The sequence below is a fragment of the Mytilus californianus genome, unplaced genomic scaffold (assembly GCF_021869535.1).
Source record: "Mytilus californianus isolate M0D057914Y unplaced genomic scaffold, xbMytCali1.0.p SCAF_12, whole genome shotgun sequence".
Classification (NCBI taxonomy): Eukaryota; Metazoa; Mollusca; class Bivalvia; order Mytilida; family Mytilidae; genus Mytilus; species Mytilus californianus.
In genome coordinates this window covers 16,768,861-16,787,859 of record NW_026262604.1, presented here as the reverse complement: position 1 = coordinate 16,787,859, position 18,999 = coordinate 16,768,861, and the positions used below count along the sequence as shown (strand labels likewise).

At 31.2% G+C, this 18,999-nt stretch overlaps 2 long non-coding RNA genes across 2 annotated transcripts; both read right to left on the bottom strand.

Annotated features, from left to right (window-relative positions):
* Positions 1–4,920: 4,920 nt before the first annotated feature.
* On the bottom strand, positions 4,921–5,992 carry LOC127721461 (uncharacterized). Its single transcript, XR_007991260.1, has 2 exons — positions 5,952–5,992; positions 4,921–5,537 (listed from the first exon to the last, which is right to left on the bottom strand). It is a non-coding gene; the product is annotated as an uncharacterized LOC127721461 (long non-coding RNA).
* Positions 5,993–7,909: 1,917 nt separating this feature from the next.
* LOC127721459 (uncharacterized) lies at positions 7,910–17,858 on the bottom strand. The gene is made up of 3 exons (XR_007991258.1): positions 17,646–17,858; positions 14,567–14,632; positions 7,910–7,950 (listed from the first exon to the last, which is right to left on the bottom strand). It is a non-coding gene; the product is annotated as an uncharacterized LOC127721459 (long non-coding RNA).
* Between the last annotated feature and the right edge of the window lie 1,141 nt (positions 17,859–18,999).

Below are 18,999 nucleotides of genomic sequence, written 5' to 3'. Positions count from 1 at the left end.
AGCTGTGTTTTTAATCCAATTTATGAAGATATTTTTGCAAAACATGAAAATAAAATTCCTCCGTTAGGTATACGTTGAAAACCACATTTAGCTTCTTTTGATTTAAAATCTGTTGCTCAAGTTGAAACTTGCAAATGTCCTCCATGGGAACTTCCCAAACCAAAAATGATATTTGATCTCCGTGAACACAATAAAAATAAAACAAATCCTCTTTTAATTCAGCAACACTATGCTGAAATCAAAGCCAATTATTCAGATTTTTCAACTGTATTTACTGATGGATCAAAAGATGGTGACAGAGTTGCATCTGCTGCTGTCTTCAAGGACAGAGCTGCAACTCTCCGTTTGCCATCTGATGCATCGATCTTTACTGCTGAAGCAGAAGCAATAATTTTGGCTTTGAAATTTATTGCTTCTTCAGATAAATCCAAATTTATTATATGTTCTGATTCACTTTCATGCTTACAAGCTATACAAAATACTAAAATTAAAAACCCAACAATTCTCAAAATTTTATATGTAATGAGGAATTTAAAAATTCTTCTTAAAGAAATGTTATTTCTATGGGTGCCGAGTCATGTTGGAATCCTTGGAAACACAGCTGTAGACCTTGAGGCAAAGAATGCCCTGGGTGACCCTTTATCTAACTGTGATATACCATATGCCGATTTTAAATCTAATATTAGAGAATATATTTTTAATATATTGAAAAATGAATGGAGTAAAAAAGATGGTAATAAATTACATGAAATTAAACCTAATTTATGTAAACCTTTCAATAATTTTATGTGCAGAAAAGATCAGTGTGTTATTTCTAGATGTCGTATTGGTCATACTAGAATAACACACGAATATCTTTTAAAAAATGAAGTAGAACCACAATGTATACCTTGTAACTGCAAGTATACTATTAAACATGTTTTAATCAATTGTATTGACTTTGCTGATATTCGTAAGAAGCATTTCAATGTCAATAATATGTATGATTTATTTAATAATGTTTCATTTACAAATATTGTTTCATTTTTAAAAGAAGTTGGAATATATTCTAAAATATAAAAATGTTATTATATTTAAAACGATTTTAAATTTTATCACGTTATCTTAATGTTCATTTTTATTTGTAAATAATCAATTTGCTTTAATCTAGAATTTTAGTTTATTGAAGGACCTTTTGTCTGATTTTAAGAATATGCTTTAAATTGTAAAAAATATTCGAATTAGCTCTCGCCGCGATATAGCCTTGTTGTGCTAATGCGGCGTAAAGCAACCAACAATCAATCAATCTTTACTATAAATTATAAACAACTTTTATTATCACAAAGCCAAAGTTCAAAACTAGAATATTTCCCCTAGCAAAGGAGCATATGCTTTACTTTTAAAAGATAACCACAACAAAAAATGCACAGAAAAGATCTTGAAAGCCCCATTTATACACATTGCTATTCCATACACACTTCATAATAATATGTTTTTATTAATAGACAAAGTTTCGACGCAATACCGATTCAAAGTTCAACAATTATGATTTTTAGAAAGAACAAATCATGCATGACATTATTAAGTCTATAACTTATGGAGTTGTTGAATTGTTAATAGCTAATTATTTTTGTCCTTTACGAACTCAGTGACGGCGCTACACTTTTTTTCATAACTCCTTTATATTCAATACGATTTAGAACTCTTCAACCTCGTACTTTACTTGGCCTTTTTAACCTTTTTTGATTTTAGCGTCATTGATAATTTTTTATAGACGAAACGCAAGTCTAGCGTACACAATTTTAGTCCTGGTATCTATGATGACTTTAAAAATAAGTGAGCAAGTGAGACAACTATCCATAAAAGTTCAAATGAAGTGGATGTAAGCAATTATAGGCAACAGTACGGCCTTCAACAATGAGACAAACCTTTCCTGTATAGTCGGCTATGAAAGGCCCCTACATGAAAAATATGAAGTTTATATGAGTTTATATGTTTATAGACACATATCAAGTTTTATAAATTCCAGTAAAAGTATCACAATCATAACTCCTGAAAGTAAATGTCTTGAGTTTTGCTAAACATCAATGTTTTAACTGCAACAATCATCGCCATGACGGCAAACATTTAAAACAGTTGATGCAGTAACAAAATATTGCCCGGACTATAAAAAGAGGTCTTAATTTTTTACATCAGATTTCGACATCATTTTAAGTTTTTTTCAGAGATTTGCCCCAAGTTTAAAAGAGGATACTTTATCAGTACTTTGTAATGGTATCAGTGAAAGGCGCTTTTTCAGACAAATAGTAGACCATTTGCGACCTAAAAATCAATGTACTTTACAAATCAACTAACTGAGTTCTAATTTTATTTATGACTCGTGTTTTTGTTATTTGTCATGTTTAATTTATGGTATATATCGGTAAGCACTCTTATGGACTGTTTTGTAATCATACCACATCTCCTTAAGGATGTTTGCTCCTCTGTAATAATATAACAAGCTTTTTAAAAGACTGTTATAAATGTAAAGTATATAAAAGTAGAAAAAAGTCAAAGGTTATGTCTTTATTTTTTAAGATAAAAGCCATTAAAAATTTGGCGGGAAATGATTTTCTCTAGATTGTTCATATATTTGACATTAGTACATTTTTAATTTGAAAAACTAAGAAAAAATAACAAGGATTTTTAAACTATTTGTGATTAAATTATGAAAAAAGTAGAGGTTAGCGGGCAAATTGTTTAATGGAATGGCACTACATGGATTTAACCAGAGGTTTCGCATATCTGACAAAAAGTCAAAAGCAAGACAAGCAAACATCCTAAATTGTAAACATTGATCCTTATTCTGAGTTTAACGGAAACTTGTGTCAAATGATTTTTTTTTTGTCTAGATATACAATGCATAATCACCAGTGTACACTAAATAAAATACTGCACTGTTCACAGGGTTAATTTTCGGCAAGCTTCCCAGTTTCTTACCTTTTCAAAGAAAACAGTAAAAAATGAATGATTCCGATATTCTAGCACAAGAAAAGTCGTTCCAGATTAATAGTTTAGAAAAGAAAATACATTAAACTTTTAAGAGCTTTACCACTAAGATATTTCAAATCCACAGGAAATAATGTCAACATATCGAGGAGCGTTTTGTACAGTGATTTAAACATCATTTGGAGCAGTAAGTCGTCATGATTTTGTTACGTCACTTCCAGAACGATTGCCTTGGTTCTCTTCAAATTAGCAAGCAAAAAGTATATATGACGTTTGATTGACAATTTTACGTCAAACTTTCACATTGAAATTGTGGTTAAAAATTTACGCAAAAATGTTCTTGCACTATTGTATTACTACTATTATTATATTAATGAAAATGTTATTATCATACTTAATCCATAGATTTCATACTGTAATACCAAAGTATGCTTATTATGCTTATTTATTTTACTTGCTTGATTATTGTGCCACAACATATATATATGTTAATACCTGTAAATTCACGAAGAAGAAAAAATTCACGCGCATAAAGCCTAAAGTCGAAAATTGACATTTTTTGATAAAGCAATTGACATGATTCAATTAAGTGTTCCAAATTTTGTCATTGTTTTTAACACATTGGTAATGGTTTTAATAAAAATTGATAAAATATTATTTTCACGTAAATATTGATAACTTGTTGAATGCGTCATTTAAAAGAAACGACTAACAATATGAACAAAATGAATAAAAAGCCTTTTGAACGAATTTCTGTCTTGTCTTTTGTGTACGTTTGTTGGTCTTTTTGTCTTTTTTTGTTTTGTTTTTTTTTTGCCATTGCGTTGTCAGTTTATTTTCGATTTGTGAGTTTGAATGTCCCTTTGATGTCTTTCGCCCCTCTACTTATGGGTGAAATCGATGAACCATACCTGAAACAATCTAACTTATTATTGGTACACAGAGACATTATAGCTGTGAATAATATAAATTATAAAGGCAACGCTCGTTTGTGCTGCCATTTAATGGGAATCTTTTTCGCCTACAAGTATCTCTTTTGGCTAGTTACGGACTATGTCAGGAATTTGCAGATGAGTGACATTAAGAGTAAAACGGAATAAACCAGTAAGTTTTAGGTACTTTAATCCTGCAATTCTATGAAAAAATATCCCTATAAGGCCTCGGAATATTGTGTTTAAAATTTAGTTTTAATACCACTAAGGCTTATAGAAAGATTACCCATATCTGATCATATTAGTGTGCAAACAATGTGCGACTGGACGACGAATGTTTGGTAAATGTCACGCTTAGTCGTAAGGGTTGTCATTAATGTTCTTGAGGCAGTAAGACAATGTCTGCTTTGTTGTTTTTGTTGTAGTTTGTTGTAGAGGGGTACATAAATCGAAAAATTCAATGATTTATCATCAAGTCAAACCAGCTATGCAGGGAAATCAAACGATTATAAAATGAAAACAACCAGACAATACTTTTTTAAGAAATTTTAATGTATCAATAACACGAAGGATTATAAAATTTACTTAACAGTTTCAACAACGTATTTCTTTGTGAACAGATTTTGAAAGAATTTTCATTTAACACTAGGGTCATTCAGGAAACCATAAGACAGACTTTCTTTATTATGTACGATCCAGAAAAGACAAGTAGTACTAATTGATTTTGAGTCTCATTGCTAGGTGAGCCAAATCTACTTATATATTTATCTTACTAAAATGAATTAAACAATCAATTAGGCGAACAAATATGTGTATTTAGTCTACAACAATTAAAGGGTCAGTTAGAAAATATTGTGTTTTTACCTTAATAATACAAGTACAGTGTACTTATACTGAAACCATGCCATTTTAACTATCTTTCTAAAAATATTTGACAAATGTGTCAATGAACCAAACAAGGATGTTTAAAACAAATTTGTTTTATATTTGTTTAGGTATTCGTAGGAAGCATTTCAAAGTCAATAATATGTATGATTTATTTGATAGTATTCCAGTTACACAAATTGTTTCGTTTTTAAAAGAAATTAGAATATATTCTAAAATATAAATATGTTGATGCAGTTTAAAATGCTTTTAATCTTTGCAATGTAGTCTTTGTGAATTTCATTTGTAAATAATTAATTTTGCTTTAAACTTGTGTTTTATATATTGAAGGATCTTTTGTCAGATTTTAAAAACTATCTTTCTAAAAATATTTGAATTAGCTCTCGCCGCGATATTGCCTTCATGTGCTGAGGCGGCGTAAAGCAACCACAAATTAAGCAGTCGTCAATTTATTTTGACTGTAACTAACATATTTGGCTCCTTCAATTGGACCATACATTAAATTGCCATTGCTATTTTGAGCAAATAACACACAATACTTCTGTGTCCTACTTATATGGCGGACATTTTAGTGACCCACACGATGTTATAACAGGATAAAATAATTTGCCATTATTGTCTTTAGATCCACCAGCTATAACGTCAGTGGCTTTATCTACGCATGCATATTCTGATGCAGCAACATGAACTGTTGATCCTGCCATCAAAATTCCATCGTATTCTTTTTTCCATCCATTGTAACAAGTTTGCTTCCTGAAATATTGTGTACATTGAAGTGAATAATTTCGCTTCTTTTAGTTTTAGTTTAAACATATTGTATTTGCTTAAGTATGCTAAAGGGATGAGACACAAGTTAATCATTGTGTTGCAGTAGAATATTTATAAAAGCATACATGTATACAGTACAATACAATACATACATTGGTTGTGTGGTGATATAAAGTGTTGCACAAAGTATGCACAGTATTATCATATACAAACACAAACCTTATTGATTCTTTAATAATTCAATTAATTCATATACAATTTAAAAATTGATTTCATTTTGATTATTAGTTAGTGACAAATGATCATAGACTCATATGTTGAAATCTAGTAAAAGTTCTCTGGTGACAAGTTCAGATTATTAGTTTGTATACTTAACATATTATCATAATTAAGACACACCAAAACAGGAATGACAAGAACCATAGCAAAAGGAGGATCTGAAATAATATTGACTGTATGAAGATAAATATCCAAAGAGGAAGATGTGCATCTACATTGAATCAAGATAATAATTAACATGTCCAAATGCATAATGTTAATAGGTAAATGGGATTTTGGATTCAATTAATTATTTTCTAATTTAGTTTTAAATTTACCTCAAGAGTCAATATACAGTTGTGCATATGCCATATTTGTAATATTAAATATTTATTGCTACCTGTAATAACTATTTTCACCGTAACGGTTATCTTCAGTCTTGCCAAATTAATATTTAACACACATTTTCCTTTGTTTAGAAAATCAGTAAGAGTTGAGTACCTATTATTTTGACGCTCAAGAGTGTCAGTCATCTACCTAAGGCAACAACACCTGATTACTTAAAAAATTTCTACAAACCATTTTCATATATAGGACTGACCTGGGATTCTATTCGTTCAAAGTTGTTTTCTATTTTTATTACATAATTTCCAAATAAATAGAAAGTTAGGAATATTTAGGCATCAGAAAACTCGAGACATTTACTTCTTAAAAATGTAATCCCTATTGATTTTCCTATTTTTTTGCAGTACATTATAGTTTTCTGAAAACTGAGGTAGTAATCATCAATTAAGAGGTAAATTTTTCATTTTTTCGTTTTGTAGGTGAAGTTTTTTCTTATTTCCCCAAAAAAGATTTATATCGATGAATCTATTGATTGCTTTTTGTACAAGTTTTAATTTTTTTAAGTGTTAATATTATGATAGTTATATTTTGTATACGGAAAGATATAAGATGTAAGGATTATACATGGGCAGAACGTCAAGTGTCATATCTGTTCTAAAATATTGATTTCAGACAAGATGGAAAACAGAACCAACCCCTACCAAAAAGGACAACAGATCCGTTTTATTCACGAGGCGATTCACCAGGAGTATGCGACATAAAATGGAGAGACACTTGGACCTAGCCTCCCTAAAATAAGAAATTACGATTATGGCAACTGATTAATTTGTATTAAGATTTTGTATTTCTATGCACATTACAGAATGTGAGTAAGAATTATTCTTTTTTGCCAACCCTCCCAATGAATTGTTTTCATCATTTTGTTTAATAGACAGAAAAAATGGTCCAGGATCTTTAGTTCTGTTTTAATACTTAGTAATTGTTTTTGGTGGTCGGAGGAGGCAAACTAGGCAGTGCATCAAATATTTCTTACCTTGAATTCAACGCACTGCTCTAACGTAGGTTTTAAAATATAATAACACACGAGAGTCAGATTTAAAAAAAAAGTGAAGTAGAAAAAAAAAACAGTCTCAAAAAGAAAAGTCCTTATCAAATGTCAAAATCAAAAGCTCAAAGAGATCAAACGAATTGAAAAAAAACTGTCTGAGACTATAGTCCTTTTTAAATAAAACGATTGATTGTTGGTTGTTTAATGTCCAGTGGCAAATACTTATTGCATGTTCAGGGCGAAAACAAATTAATAAAAAATACAATAGGTAGATCTGGAAAATGAGGGTATATTAGATAGGGACAGACATTTTGTCTTGCAACAGACAATTTTTAAACAATGTTCGTGTGCTTATCATTCATGTCTCATTGGCACTCATACCACATCTTCTTATATCTATGTCATAAGGAACTGTTGTTTATGGTTCTGTTTAGTTTTTTGTTATCTTAAATACATTTTTCCTCAATTGTCTGTTATCTGTTGAAAAGTTTCTTATCCGAGTGAGAATAAAAAACAATTTTTATCTTAATATTTTACCTGGTATCATAATTGATGATATTTTTCCTTTTGTTAGGCATGCTGCACAAGCAACGTCATGAATATATATACCAGATCTGATTCCTTCGGGTTTGTTTGCTTCACATATTTGGTATTCTGCTCCAAACAGATAAGCGTAACCGTCACCTTTTTTTAGCGGTAGTGCGACGTCCGGGTTGTCAGGTAAACATATGTAGTTTACGCTTGCCCCTGTGTGTGTGAAAAGACCATCACCTACTTGACCTGTTAAAAAATAAAAAAAGTAAATAAACAAAAAAATACCGAACTCCAAGGTAATTTTAATTTATTGTTTGTTTTCGTTTCATCTTCAGACTAAATAGACCAATATCGAGTTCCTTTATATGAATGAGTCTCACCGGTTGACCCGAGGTCAGTCGGCGTTATGACATTTTTGTACAGTCGATTCTTACTGTGACGTAAATTGTAATAACAGAAGCATTGACATTGGAAATGTACGAGATTATGCACAAATGCAATATCGGCTATACGAAACATGATTTGGTTTAAGATATTAGCTGAGCATGTCGCAGCAAAATGGAAAGAGAGAAATATAGATATAAACGATATGCTTAATTGATCTATTTATAATCTTGGTTTGATTATTTTTATGTGGGTAAATCAATTCACAATACAACTGTATAAAGTGTCGTATATTTTCCAATATCGTGTGGGAGAGAAAGTTTATAGAAAGTGTTTCGGTTACTTTATTGGGCATATGCAACTAGATGAATTAGCCATTATAATATAATAGAAGTGTGGAGATAGAACAGTAGAGTTCTGAAAAAAACTCGTCGAGTGTTGAAATCTCGTTTCATAGTAGTATAGGGAGATACACCATTGCACCAGAATATAAAATACAAAACTCTCTCCATTTTTATCAAAAGTGGACACAAAACACGCACGTTAAACAACACTTTAACAACTACATGTATGGGTGGTCCGTAGGTAACCTGTTGCAAGGCAATAACTTTGTCCCTAACTAGCGTACCTTCAATTTCGTTTTGCATTTCAAATTTCCAGCGTTTATCCCGGTCGACCCCTACCTTGCCGAATATACCCTCACATCAATCGCAGGTATTCCTACCTAAATAATATAACACTTCCGGTCTTACACATTGATAATCGTTGTTCATACAGGATCCATAATTATGAGGACAGTTAACTAGTCGAAATAGAGATATAATTGAACGCATATAAGTGAACAGCTCTGTACGGTTAACTTAAAAGACCGGAAGTATTATATTATTTAGGTAAGAATACCTGCGAAGCTAGGAATCTAGGAAATATTGATTGATGATTGTTTTCTTAGCAAATATTTATGCAAATTAAGAACGAAAACAAATTAACAATTGATGTGAGGGTATATTCGGCAAGGTAGGGGTCGACCGGGATAAACGCTTGAATTTGAATATTATATATCGCCTCGATTCTGATCATAACAATTTTGTTCTCTTAGTACATGTAGTATGTTTTAGAATTGTTGTTGCAAAAGCTTAAAAGATTAATTTGGAAAAGTGTGATGGAGTACTAGTAAATTTAACAGAACTGATTGAAATGAAGAATGTGTTGAAACCTAAATGTTAACGTTGTTATATTTGTTGTAAATTAAATATCAAATTGTTTCGATCGTACATTTTAGTATGATCTTAACGATTGGTTTCAGTCTAATCGACAGAATAAGACTTGATTAGTCCAATAAATTGTATGTAAATTGTAAGGCAGACGAATTATCGAATCGATTGTTATCAAGCGATTCAAAATAATAGCAACATCGATCGTTATCCTTTTTTCAATATTATATATAAGGCTTTCCAATTATCCGTGGAAAGATCAATTGATTTTGTTCTGATTATTATTTCTTTTTTCTTCTTCCGCCAAACCCTTTCCTTGCGGTATAAAGTTTTTTTGCAAGATTTCGCTTAGATATTTTGGATATTATATCGAACAGTTTTTGCGCTTTAAAAACTCATCTTGTTATGCCGAAGACTTTTTATTGTAAGAGTTATCTCCCCAGACACTGTTTTTTCTTGTCAGTGTATCTCCTCCGTAACCAAAAAAAATAACGAAAAAATTATTTTTCTGATTTGTTCTTTACATCTTCAGAAATTTTTGGCTGATTTGGATCTAAGAGATCCGTTGAAATCTTATAGGAGTTATCTACCTTAACCTAATAAATGTGTCGCTATATTTTTTTTGTAACTCATAAACTGTAAGCCGTATAAACGTAAAATCTTTTTATTTGAGATCCTTGGTTCCTAACTTAGAAAATTATGTCAAGGTCAAAGGTCAAATTCATGTTCTCAATTTTGACTTTTGCTTGTTTTTGCATTTTCTCTGACACTTTTAAAGTTATATATAAACCAACTAGTGCAAAATGTTTGTTATACTGTGATGAAGATATGATACGTTGGTCTGAAACAATCCAATGACATCTGTAATGTTTTATTTTAAGGTAAATTGATTATTACTTCAAATTGGTACATGATAAAGACAATAAGGTCTTTTTCAAAATGTTTGGTGACTTTGAAAAACATCAACTGGAAGTAACCTTGAGTGAACCGGAATTAGTAATGTTTGCACTTATTTATGGAAAAGTACGTAGAAACCATATATTTTTAAATGGGCATTCAATAACCTATCATTTGAGACCGGAAGTGACATTTTATAAACCGGACGTAGCAAATTATTTCCTAATTACAGGCATAAGTATATACAAACTATATTTTTTTTGAATCGGTATGAAAAAACCTATTATTTGAGATCGGAAGTGACATTTTATAAACCGGATATAGCCAATTATCTCCTTTTTTACAAGCACAAGCATATAAAAACCATATATTTTTGGAATCATTGTAAATATAGTTATCATTTGAGACCGGAAGTGACATTTTCTAAACCGGCAGTTGGTAGAAATCATATATTTGTTAAATCATTATAAAAAAAACCTATGATTGGAAGCCAAAAGTAACTGAGTAAACCGGAAGTAGCTTCTTATCAGTTATTTAGAAAATTGATGTGGAAAGAAATGGAAAGACCTTTAATTGTTCTCTGAACAATTGGTTTTTATTACCTTTTCTTTTATTGTCAATGGTTTTTAGTGGTTGTTTATATTTATATGTGTTATGATTATATAAAAAAAAAATTACGTGCAAAATTACTTATCAAAAGGACAACTGGTGTAGTGGGACCAGTAAAAGTGTTTTACCTCTATAACTATAATGATTAAAAGTTATTTGAAAACCACAATCGAATATTTGAAAACAAAATATGTTAAACTTCGATTTTGAATATACAAGCAAATACACATTGTCTTATTCAATTATTTATGGAGAGAACTGATTAGAATCTTGTTTCACTGATATTTAGAAAAAATGATAATCTGTGCAGCATATTGTTAAGAATAGTATGGAAGAAATCATGTACATTTTAAATCTTAAGCTCTTACCGTGTACCAATTTTCAGATGTTCCACATAGTCACATAGATATAGGAAGATGTGGTATGAGTGCCAATGAAACAACTCTCCATCCAAGTTACAATTTATAAAAGTAAATACATGATATAAATTTTCGAAAATATCTTTTTACCACAACTTACTTTTCCGGCACGTCAGTTTGCTCATCATCATGATGTATTTGCATTTAGCGTTACATCGGATTAAAGTCGGTTTAAATTAGTCTAGGAAATTAAATCAAAAATGTTAATCTTTGTTGCATATCAATCTATTTGGTTGATAATTGTTTTATAAACTTTTTTGATCTAGCTGCGTATACGGGGAATTTGCATGCTACAAAAAGCATCAACATTCACAGAAAACAACAACAAAAAATCGGTAGATACGAGAGGAATGTATTTGCATAGCGGTATTTTAAATGAATTTTACACAAAACTGCTATAAAAATGCTTTCCTCATAGTTTACCAGATGTAGAGAAACATGATAACTTTGGATATTACTTTTAACCAGACCATGAACTTCATATTGAAAAGTGTTCGGGTGAACAGGGTGAGTTTCAAAGTGCAATAACAGTTCGATATCAAATGCACTACATGTATATCTATTGGCATATTGCGAGACGTAAGCGACATTTCAGATAAAAAATAAAGTGGTGAAATAAAAAATAATAGTCAGAACAAAAACACGGAAAGTTTGAAAGCCCTTATACACATGCATTAGTAGAAGAAAAAAGTAGAAGGTTTTCCCAGCAATCAGTGGGTCGTATGGTGATTTTCTAAAACATTTGTACACTAAAATGTATGCAATTTGGAGACGTTTCTTTTAAGTCCTCGCTCTCCAATGAATATAACCCTCTATTAATTTCGTGCCTTTGGAAAAGCATTTCTCGATTTACTTTCATAAGGAATGCTTGAACACAAACATTTTGAAAGCCAGGAATTAATCAAATCGCATAAATGGTAGGGCTTTTATGACTAAAAGGTCCCTTAATAGAAAAGCACTACATGTATGTCTATTGGCATATTGCAAGACGTAAGCGACATTTCAGATAACAAATAAAGTGGTGAAATAAAAAAAAATAGTCAGAACAAAAACACGGAAAGTTTGAAAGCCCTTATACACATGCATTAGTAGAAGAAAAAAGTAGAAGGTTATCCCAGCAATCAGTGGGTCGTATGGTGATTTTCTAAAACATTTGTACACTAAAATGTATGCAATTTGGAGACGTTTCTTTTAAGTCCTCGCTCTCCAATGAATATAACCCTCTATTAATTTCGTGCGTTCGAAAAGCATTTCTCGATTTACTTTCATAAGGAATGCTTGAACACAAACATTTTGAAAGCCAGGAATTAATCAAATCGCATAAATGGTAGGGCTTTTATGACTAAAAGGTCCCTTAATAGAAAAGCACTACATGTATGTCTATTGGCATATTGCGAGACGTAAGCGACATTTCAGATAACAAATAAAGTGGTGAAATAAAAAGAAATAGTCAGAACAAAAACACGGAAAGTTTGAAAGCCCTTATACACATGCATTAGTAGAAGAAAAAAGTAGAAGGTTATCCCAGCAATCAGTGGGTCGTATGATGATTTTCTAAAACATTTGTACACTAAAATGTATGCAATTTGGAGACGTTTCTTTTAAGTCCTCGCTCTCCAATGAATATAACCCTCTATTAATTTCGTGCGTTCGAAGAGCATTTCTAGATTTACTTTCATAAGGAATGCTTGAAAACAAACATTTTGAAAGCCAGGAATTAATCAATTCGCATAAATGGTAGGGCGTTTATGACTAAAAGGTCCCTAAATAGAAAAGCCAAATTCATTTAAGGTTGTTTTTCCCTGAGGAATTAAAAACTAATTTATCAACGCAAAATTTTAGAATAGATGGTATAACTTATTTTAGAACCGACGCACTAACTACTGCTCTGATGATACTCTGGTAAACTAATAGTGTTATGGACCAAGTGATATATAATTTTAACGACACGTATAAATTTCGTGACAAGAGCATTAGGAACTAAGGTATGTACAATTTTATTCTTATTTTTAAAAGAGGGACGAAAGATACCAGAGGGACAGTCAAACTCATAGATCGAAAACAAACTGACAACGCCATGGCCAAAAATAAAAAGACAAACAGACAAATAATAGTACAGATGACACAACATAGAAAACTAAAGACTAAGCAACAGGAACCCAACCAAAAATTGGGGGTGATCTCAGGTGCTCCGGAAGTGTAAGCAGATCCTGCTCCACATGTGGCACCCGTCGTGTTGCTTATGTTATTGCAAATCTGGTAAATAGTCCAATTCGGTAAGTCACATTCGTGAAAAGGGAAGGGTATTGTATTTACGACATAAGGAACATATCCGATATCATCTGTGAAACGGTTATTCCAAAACGGTCAACCAACTCGTGATGGCGTCCGTAAAATTTACGAAGGGATGATTTCAACTTCACCATTTGGAACTCTTGGCTTAATAGCTTCCTTGTGAGCAGCAATCCTCTATCAAGGAAATCATGATAGGAAACACAAGCCCGGGAATATAGTATCAATTTGCAGATATATACTCCGTATGCAGGCGCTGCTGGAATGTTGCTACATAGAAATGAAAAGTTCAAAATTGGGAAGCTGAAATCATCTCTTTTGTCGTAAATTTTTGTTTTCAACCGACCCTCATTGTCAATTTCTAGATGTAAGTCAAGATATGAGGCAAACTTAACTGTATCTGTAGTATCCTTTATCTCTAGTTCGATGTGATAGATTCGTTCAACATAGTCACCAAATTTTGTATTATTTAGTGAGAGAACATCATCTATATAGCAGAACGTAGAGTTAAAGGATATTGCTAACTTCTTATCTTTCTTCCTAAGAAGCTCCTGTATGAAGTCAGCCTAATAATAATAAAGAAACAAGTCGGCAAGAAGAGGGGCACAATTAGTTCCTATTGGAATTCCGACAGTCTGTTGAAAAACACGTCCTTTAAACGTAACAAATATGTTGTCAATCAAGAAATCAAGCATCTTGATAATGTCAGTTTCAGAGAATTTTTTTGTTTGAATCAGAGTGATTCTTTACAAAGTAGGATTTATCCCTCCCCAAGACAAGATACTTGTATCTACGTTCAGCATTCTTTTTAATGAAACAAAGTAATACCAACTCTTTCAATTTGTCTTTTAGTTTGGAATGGGGAATACTTGTGTAAAGTGTAGAAAAGTCAAATGTTTTAATACTATTGCAAGATGACAGAGTCTTAGATTGTATGTACTCTAAAAGATCTTTGGAATTTTTTAGTATCCACATCTGATTCACGCCACCTCTAGAATAAGCAGTTTCATAAGTTACCTGAATATATTGTTTCGGTGTTAGATCCATCACATTTTGTTTTACCCCATCTGATGTATGTCACCCCTGAAAAAAATAACAACAAGAAACTTATTGTATTTATAGTACTTTTTAATGTAATATGTGTTTTCAGCCGTGTATCACCTTTAATGGTGATCCAATGGATGGAATATGTTGTAGAGTTGTCACTAGTTTAGATGTACTTATCAAAATAAGTATTTCTGTGACTGTATCTTACGATCCTTTACGATAGATATTTTGCTAATCTGCAATAAATTCCATCTTCATGCCTAATATATCATGTACTGTGTTACAACTCTATATTCTACTGACGAGGAAAGGTAACACTAGGCTGCCGGAAAGCTGAATTATAAGTTCTGTCTAGGTGGCCGATTGGTCTAGAGCGCTGGACACAGTGCAGGCAGTGTTGTTTCGATATCCAAAGAGTTCGAATCCCGGCTAGGGAAGAACAAAAATTTGCTCCTGCAAATTTGCAGATTTAACATTGTTGTGCTGTTATTTAGAGTAATTATATTATGTATTATGGTGTTAGACTTGTATAACGACGTGTTATCGGAAGAGAATAATGTCTTTCTTGAAGTTGTCACATATTTGAACGTGCATATATATATATATAAATTTATTATGTATTGAATCGTCTACTACTAACGATAGTACAGAAACACGAAAAGTTATCAATTTCTAAAGATGTATACAATGATACTGATAGAAAATATTTATATACGAGTGAAATAAACCAGTGCCCAAACCAAATCATAACGTAATACACTAAAATAATTTCAAAACTTAAGTCAATAGGTTCAACTTTTATAAATGATTATTTGAAATACATTCTTTAAACAACATCAGCGATATATTTAGTTTATGCCATTTGCTAAGGGACTTTCCATTTTGAATTCTCTTTTGCATTCGGTATGTTGGTTATTTTACCTTTTTTCATTTTTTTTTAAAGTTGACATTATTTGGTTATCAATATGCATGTGCTCGTAAAATGCAGTTTGACATCAATTATTGTTTTTCCTTGAATTTTTTGCTTCTTATTATTACCTGTCGGAACATGTCAGGTTGCTATTTCTTTCATTTTTCTTTCACTTTCGCACACGTAAATTATAAGTGCTACAACAATACCATTGATATTACTTCATACAAAGGTCAAATCGTTTAATTGGCTTCTTCAATTAATTGCTGGGGAAGTTGATACACAAAACGGACACCGTCTTTTTCTTGTTTAAACCATGAATAACAAAGAACATAGGGGGTAATTCATATTGGATCCATAATCATTCAAGTAAACAGTAAACAGTCAATCTACATTTACATCAAACGTCGTGGATACACAAATACTTAAGTTTTAGTATAAATTGTTTTACTTATATTATTTGTTAAAAAAAAAACACTTCATCAAAAAATTTAAATAACCGTGTTTAAGTGTTTATATATTTTCTAAATGTATTCAATATTTGCTCAAATAATGTTTTCTGTCAACAACAAAACAGGTTAAAGAATTGGAATTGGTAGATATTTAGCGGAGAAGAATTATATAAAATTCTTCATCCGACGGACGCCAAATGATGAGGAAAGTTCGCTGGGCTCTTTGAATAATATGTGTGTATGGGTAGTATTTTCGATGAATGGTATACTGGCCTTCAAAAGGCTTTTAAAACCCCCAATTAAACACATATCAAAGTCTCTCAATTGATTTTCTAAATTTTGGATGATTTTGTTCTCAGTCATTATCCAAATTTACATCATCATGTTTGAACATTAATTGTTTGACCTTTTGTATGTTTTCAAAATAAAAATGGTTATTGAAGAAGAAATTGATTAGATGAGTGATACTGGAGAAACTAGCTATGACTTTCTGTTCTCCTATTCCCGGTCGATGTAAAAAAATAGAACATTTCTGTTCATCCAGGTTTTACAAAGAAAAAAAAAAGATCAGACCTTATTCATCTTCAACTTTTGTAAAGTAGTTTAAGTCTCATATATGGTAAATACAATTAACCAAAGAAAACATATTATTGCATGCATCTCGATTTTTATATGAAAGCCATAATTTGTGCAAAAGAACATCAACACCTTGCATAGCCTTCCTATGTGAAGTTTAAATACGAAGTCTTATTTAATATTTATATAAAACCTTTACCGATAACATCATACGTTTTAAGTGGAAATTTGAGGATTTTTCCACACATACTAAACTTTCGTCAGTAGAACACGTGTTGGTTACATTAGCGTGTTAAGCAAGTCAAACATATGTAAAGTATATTAGTTATAATTACTTATAATTTAGCGCCGAACCTTTTTCATTTGAATTGAGTAGTTGATTTTCCACTTCAGCCAATTTTCTTTTTTCTGTGTTTTGTTGATTTTCTAGTTCAGCTTGTTTTCTTGTTCTAGTATTAAGTTGATTTTCTACTTCAGTAAGTTTTCTTGTCCCTGCCATTTGTTGATTTTCTACTTCAGTAAGTTTTCTTGTCCCTGCGATTTGTTGATTTTTCTATTTCAGTAAGTTTTCTTGTTCCTGCGATTTGTTGATTTTCTATTTCGATTAGTTTCTCTGTCTCTTTAATTTGGTCCTCTTTACTTTTAGCTACTATCTTTAATGCATCGAGCTCCTTTTCTATTATAGAAATTGCATATCATGTTACATTTTAAAGACATCAATTCGGACGAGTTAAAAAATCACAAAATAAAGTTTATAGATTTAAAGAAAATGTAGGGCATAGAACAATGAGACAGCAATCCGAAGACCAAAATATCAAATCATATTGGATTTTTTCCTTTCAACTGTCAACAGGTTAGTAGCTAGAAAATTAGTGAAAATAACACGTGCTTAAATTCGGCGATCCTACTCGCTTGTTTAGATATACCTTTAACGTGAATGCTCAAACCAACACACATGACTGCCAGAGATGTAAAAAGACATAAACATTAAAGCCAATATTTATGTTTGCAATTTTTAGACAAACTATTATCGTGTCTGTTTTCTTTACCTTTAAAGAAGTCGTAAAACTAGTGTAATACAAAGTCCTCTATTTGTTTTACTTCTCATTACCTGTTTGATCATGCTTAGTCGACATTTTCTCCATTTTTCTTTCATTTTCATACACGTACATAGCCATCAAAGCTACAACAATAGCATTTATGAATATTTGCAAATAGCTCATGTCCTTAAAATGCTTTCGTCAATTACACTAGTAATATCATAAACCACACGACCGTGTTATGAGGTCAATAACTATGAAGAAGATAGAACAAAGGGGGACAATTCAAATTTAATCCATAGGCACTCAGGTAAGACGATGAACGTATAGTGGACATTTAACATGTTTAAACCAAGTGTGTATAAACAAAAATTAAAGGTATTCAACACGGTATTACTTCAATGATTTATTAAACAAAATCATTCATCAAAACGTTTAAATAACCCTGTTTTGGTATTTACATTTGTATGCTTTTCAGCAACAGAACAGGTTTCGTGAATGGAAGTGGAAAAGATTTAAATGTATATGTATTCGTAATTGTAATAACAGTACAAATATTTATAAATAATTTCTATACTCACAAAGTAAAAATTCAAAACGGAAATACTTCACGGATATACCCTAGGAGCAGATACTTTAGTTTTAAAAAATAACAACAGCAAAAATGCACAGTTAATGAATTGGCAGATTTGTAGTTATGTCATATACACTTTCAAAGCACATTTTCTCTTTATAGTCAAAATTTCGACCAAAATAAAGTTCAAAGTTCAACAATTATGGCCTTTGGAATTCATTCATAATATTAATCAATAACTTCATCAGTGATTGTTTTTTATAGCTCATTATTATGTTCTTTGCAGAGTTAGTAATTGTGAAAAACCTTCGATAGTCTGTGACTAAATATATATTTAATTTACAACATTTATTTTTTTTTACGATTTAGAGCTTGCTTTAATGTTAAGATATTAGACTAATCATTTAATCGGTATATTGCCCTAATCGTCTCTTTTGTGATGTTATATTTTTAGGAGTATTGTCTCCTCCTTGTTCATGTTTTTTTTTTATTTATTTATTTGCTTATACAAAATACACTATAACACTCGTGATACTTTAACAGTGGAAGACTCAAGACAAGGCTCCAAAATATCGAGATAAAGTAGGTAATTTTAAGACACATTTTTTAATCAAATAAATTCCAGTCACATTTTTACCTATTATGTCCGTTTGTTTTGTTTACACATCGTTGTCAATATAATGGAATTTTATGCGACTGTCATACAAGTGAGAGATTTAGCTAGCTATAAAACCAGGTTTAATCCATCATTTTCTACATAAGAAAATGCATGTACCAAGTCAGGAATATGACAGTTGTTATCCATTCGTTTGATGTGCTTGCGCTTTTGATCTTGCCATTTGATTACGGAC